The sequence below is a fragment of the Limulus polyphemus genome, unplaced genomic scaffold, assembly GCF_000517525.1.
Source record: "Limulus polyphemus unplaced genomic scaffold, Limulus_polyphemus-2.1.2 Scaffold614, whole genome shotgun sequence".
NCBI classification, from domain to species: domain Eukaryota; kingdom Metazoa; phylum Arthropoda; class Merostomata; order Xiphosura; family Limulidae; genus Limulus; species Limulus polyphemus.
The window spans coordinates 155,181-161,312 of record NW_013666224.1 but is presented as its reverse complement, the minus strand read 5'-3'; the positions used below and the strand labels follow the sequence as shown (position 1 = coordinate 161,312).

General features: G+C 29.9%; 1 pseudogene; it reads left to right on the top strand.

Moving 5' to 3' along the window:
• LOC106459472 overlaps positions 1-6,132 on the top strand; it is a 24,370-nt pseudogene that overhangs the window by 15,781 nt on the left and 2,457 nt on the right.

The following is a 6,132-nucleotide window of genomic DNA, read 5'->3' as shown; positions in this document are numbered from 1 at the left end:
AACATTGATCTTATATTTATGTTGTTTTTTATTTTTATTTAATTGTGATAAGGCTTTTTTGCTTAATGTTAGAATTTTATACTTAAACAAAATTAGAAAATAAAGTTTTGCCTCACAGTTAAGCCTAATATTTCATTGTTTACTTTACTGTCTATTTATACTCTTTAATTTCTTCAACCTTTCTGTAAAAATTATTCATAAAGTGTGTGTGCGTGTGTGTGTGTGTTAGCATCCATCACCCAGAGTTGGCTGGTTTGATTATCGTAATTTTTTGAATGGTAACTGGAAACTGTCCAGTGTTGTATGTGGGTCACCATCTTTCTCTTATGAAAATGGAGCATTCATTACTTTCACCAATTTTATTTTGACTTCCTGTTTGTTGCCCCCCCCCCTTAGTGGTCACAGCTGTATGTCTGCAGACTTACAACACTAGAAACGGATTTCGATAACTGTGGTGGACAGAACACAGATAGCCCATTGTGTAGCTTTGTGCTTAACTACAAACAAACAATCCTGTTTGTTTGTTTTTATGGGCTTTAATCAGTTCTATTTTGAAGGTATAAAATCTTGTCTCAAATTTGTTACTGCTTTTTTCATATACAGCTTGAACCTTGTAGTAAGTTGTTTGTTTTTTGTACAACACAACGTACTGCAAGCAGTCAAACTATTTTACCCACAATGTGTATTCCCACCTTTTTTTTTTGTCACATTTCTGTTATTGTATACATTTACATTTGCTAACTTAACACCAGGGAGTGCTATAATCCAGAAATATTGAATGTCGTGTAGCTTCTTGTTCACAGGTCGCAACTTCAAAATGTTCTCTATATATATAAACACAAGTTTATTGCAATATCTTTAAGCTTCAGTGTTTGTATATATCATTATCTTTGGAGTTTTATATCTTAAGATTTTATTTTACTAAGCAAAAAATTTTCAAAACTGTGGAGGATAAGAGAAAATTCTTTAAATTTAACCACAAGTAAAATTTTTGACTAATTTAAACCCCTGATGAAAACTAGTACCACTCTGTAGCCATTATGAAGTATGCATCACAATAAGTTAACAAAGAAAAACAATAATTGTACATGAAGGACAACTTAAGTATGAACTAACACCATTTGATAATTTTTCCAAAAATTTATTTTGAAAATTTCTCACCTTGAGCTTGTAGTCGAGTTCGAACTAGGGCCAGTGGATAACTTGCCATTTGACCACAAGAGCTACTGATTGTGCCACAACCTAAGAGTACAAACATTCCTGGATATTCTTCTTGAGGGTGACGACTAATGTAAATATTCTTCAAAGTCTGAAAGAATAATGAAAAAATAAAAAATAGTTTTAATATAACTCATTGTAATAGCTATCACAGATATTTTTATAAAATTTAATTTTTCAACTTCAGGCAAGAATAAGCTTAAATATATATTTATCATTATGCTAGGTCACTGTACACGTAAACTTTTCACATTTTTTCTTTCTTTAGGCTAAATGCCTAATTCGAGGAAAGTCGGATCGAGAATTGGGGATTTATGAAAGGTTCTTGGCTGGATCCATGGCAGGAGGTAGTTCTCAAACACTAATTTATCCACTCGAGGTAAGTTTCTTTCTTTCACTTAAGTATTCACAATTTTTTTTCATATCATAGGAGATTTTATTATAGAACTAGAGGGTCATTTAACTTAAATAACAAGAATTGGACATTATGGGTGGAAACAAACTTTCTTAAGTTTTCAAACTCTGGAGGTTTTCATGAAAATACTTCAAGTTACAGAGATGATGGCTAAGTACCACGAGTTTTTAAATTGTAGAATTTAGTATGTGCAAGATGGATTTTCTTCTGTCTAATATGAGCTGTAAGTTAAATATCTAATTTTAATTTTTTTATTGTGTGTTTAGACTTACAACAAAGTTGGAGATACTGGCATGAAGATATTCTTATTAAAATTTGTTATATTTTTTCTTGAAAATATGTTTGTAAATGAATGTAGACTGTATTTACCAAGTAACTGGATTGATTGTTTGTTTTTTTATCATTAGAGAAAGTTGGAGCAGCTGGTAACATAATTTGAGAAAGAAAATATTATTTGCTTTAGTTCTGAAACTAATTATAACACACACACCAGTATGTACCAAATACTTAAAAACTAACATTGAATAGGACTACCTTGAAAAAAATGTTTTACTACATAGTTATTGAAATCTTTCCCTTCACAATTTCTTGTAATACAATTTTTTTTCTTTGTTTACAAGTATTAGTTGAATATACAGTTTTGAGTCATGTCTTTGTCTGTCTGTAGCTTAACTTTTCATTTTACAGAATTATACGTCATTAACATGTATGGTTTAAACACTGAAAGCCAGTGAAATATTGAAAAACCAATAAGCCTAAAAAATTTAGAAAAACTATGTAACTACAGATGTTTTTTTGTCCCCCAAAATTTATCTTTATTAATATCTAAACTGATATATTGTCATATTCGGTCTCTATTTGAATAGAATGTGTTTTACAGTATTATATGGTAAAGAAACTTCTTAATGTTTATATTTAGGTTCTTAAAACCAGATTGGCCTTAAGAAAGACAGGCCAGTACAGTGGGATGTGGGATGCAGCAAAGAAAATTTACTACAATGAAGGTCTAGGATGTTTTTACCGAGGTTACCTTCCAAACTTACTGGGTATTTTGCCATATGCAGGGATTGATCTTGCTATTTATGAGGTAATTTATCTTTACGTAGTGCCATCTGGTGAGTAACTGGTAAGTTCCAAAAAATACCCTGTAATTTTTATTCTGAGATAGTTTAATTTTTTCGCTATCAGACATTTTCCATGTGCCAGAAAAGCCAAATTTTGGTTGGACTTTTGTAATTCTGTGAGTCTCGGTCATGAAAAGTTGCTAAAGAAAAGGTTTATATTTGTGTAATTTTTATCCCAGTTAAAATTTCTGCCACAAACATAAGATTTTGATAAGTATTATAAATGAATACTGTAAGCATTGAAAATGAACAAAAATGTATGGGGATTAGTTCCTTTTATTGAAGATTCTGTTATATGAATCTTTTGTTTAATCAATTAATCCAAAATGTGAAATTAATATTTAAGTACTACTCGTTATTAAGCTTTGCTTTAGTGATAAAAACAAAAAAAATCACGTAACATGTACACACAGCTTTCTGAGCTCATGCTCCTAGTTTTGAGCAGTATTGGTGAAAAAATCTGATATTTGGCCATGAGTGGAAGTAATACCTTCTAAATTAACGCCAGAGAAATAAATTACTCATTTTTCAGTCTTTAACATCGTAAAGATTCTGTCATTGATTAAACATGTATTTTCATTCTTCAGAGGTGAAATCTGTTTTAAAAAAGTTATCAAGTACTTTACCTTTAGTAAACAAACTGGAAGACTGGTGCCCCCTGTTGATCATAATGATTTCCTTAGTCTGAGATTGTTTGAACATTTTCCTGCTTTTTAAGAGTTGAGTTATTTTAGTATTGAGTTAAGAACTTAGCAAAAGTAAAAATAGGAATTCTGTTTCTTCTGAAATCAACTCGGGACATATAAATTTATGTAAATCTAAAATTTTACTTCATTTAAAAAATCATTGAGCTTTATCTATAAGTTTGATTTGTCTTTGCAGTTTCTAGGTGGTGCATAGTGGCTCATGAAAAATTCAGGCAGTCATTCTAATTACAAACTTTTAGCTCATATCTCTGCCATCTCTTGGCCAATTTTAGATCTAATTGCAGAATTGGACTCGGGAGGTCAAACACTTTTGAATGATGTATTTGGCCACACCAAAGGTCTCACAGGTTAATTTACTCTAATCCCACCTAAAAGTTTCAATTCAAAGGTAGGCTGGTAGAGATCCTGATGAGTAATATAATCAAATCAAGTATACACGTGCCCCATACTTGGTATTGCTGGTGCACAAAAATATAGCTACTAAAAAGAAAATAAAAAGGTCTCGTAGATGTAATTTTTTTTAGGCATCATTAGAGTAAATTAAAGTGCCACAGCTATTGAGAATTCCGTGTTGTTTCAAGGTATTTTAACTTGACAGACTTAAGCAATACAGGAAATATAAACTGATATACGATTTATTTATTAACTACCATTGTTTATAATGAAATATTTTTCAACATACAGAGGTTATTAATTTTAAATAACAGATTTAACATTTGAAAGTACTAAACTTTTTCTATTAAACTAAATAATTTCATCAAAGTAATTCTCCAAGAAAGTAAAATTCCTTTTTGAAACAAACCCATATCTTTGTTGAACATGGGATGAAATTAATTGTTGAAAACTTATTAAACCAACATTGAATATTTAGTATAACACTAACCAGTTAAAATAGCAAAAACCTATACTAAATATTGTGAGCGCCATAAAGCTGTATGAAATTTTATAAAAAATAAGATAAGTAGTAGAAATATAGGAAAAGTATACTTAATTAGGTATATTAATTACCAAGTTGATTATTAGGTTTGTTCTAAGTACATAGCTTACTTTGAACTAAAGTTAATATTAACTTGAAACAACAAACTATATTGAGCGTTTAATAAAATTAAATATTAAACATTATAAATTTGTATGGAACATTTAGTAAAAGTAACATTTAAAACAACATAAATGTATATTATATACTGAGCTAAACTTTGGTTTAGAGGTTAGCGTTCTGAACTAATACAGTGGATTATCAGATTTAATGTTCCATTGCCACCATCGTGCTGCATACCTTAAGGCCAGAAGAGATGTAAAGACAACATGGAAATTGATTAGGGTGACTATTTTTATGTAAATGTTATTTAAATTGTTTGCAGTTAATAATAAGAAAAGAATACGAAAACAAGATATTTAGAATGTATTGTTTATGTTTATGTAGTATTTTCTGAGTTTACTGTTTCTTGTGCTAATTGGAGCATATTTGTCATTTGCAAAACAAACAAACAGAAAAACTTACTCCAGAGAAATTTGAATTTATTTTGTCTAATGTTTTGTCTTTACAAGTTCTTCAGGGCTCGCACAGAATTGATTTATCTGCATTAAGTTGTTCTTTTTCCTTTTGTTTGTTTTCTATACAGTATTGTTATTCATACATACATTTTTTTGTTCTTTTTTTATAGTTAGTTAGTCATTCTAAGTAGCAAAATAAACTAATATTTACAGCTCTATATCCATGTATAGAAAAAAAAAATCGGGTTTTTGAATGTATACTTAAAACAACCATGAAGCTTAACGTAAGTAGCTTTATGATAAAGTATGTAATAAAATGCCTTAGATTGGCTATGAAAGATATTAGTGTAATAACACGCATTCTAGTTTAATTTGATTTTTGTTTTATGGGTTTAGTAGTCTATATTACATTATAATCACATGCTGCTAAAGACACGTAAGGCAACTATCCCCTTATATCATAGAAGATTCCTTTTTTAACACATTCCTGAAAATCACCAATGCTGTAAAGATTATTGCTTGTTGTTAAGCACTATTGATTATAACAGAGAAAATAGTTTTTTTTTTTAGTCTGATATTACAGATATGTTTGAAAAATCTGTGCAAGTGCAGGTTTTTTATCCAGTTCATTGATAAGACTCATTCTTATTTGTTTAGGCTTCCATAGCTCCCGTACTTTGTTGTTTGTAAACAAGGTTCTCATTTTTTTTTAAATGATTGTGTTTAGTATAAATAAAGTAAATTAGATGAACTACAATAAATAATGCAGATTACATTGACCGAGTCATTTCTAACATCGGTGTTTCACAAGTACATAACACTTCATATTGAAACTCCTAGTTTATAGTACCAAAAATTTAGGAATGTACAATTTCTAAAATTAAAATTGCTTTCTTATTATGGTGCTGTAACAAGTTTTCTGGAAACATCATACACAAAATTAATCTCTCACATTAAAGTGGTAAACAACTTTGTTCAGTCATTACCTGTTCGTAGGCCATAAACTTAATTGCACTTTCTGGGGGCGAATTTTCATTACATTAATACCATTCCCTCGCCATAAAGACCGAACTCCTCCTTCACGAAGCATATGCATAAAACAGGCTTGAACAGAGGAGAATTCTTTGCCTTTCACCTATAGAGAATCATTACAACTACTTGTACATTGAATCAG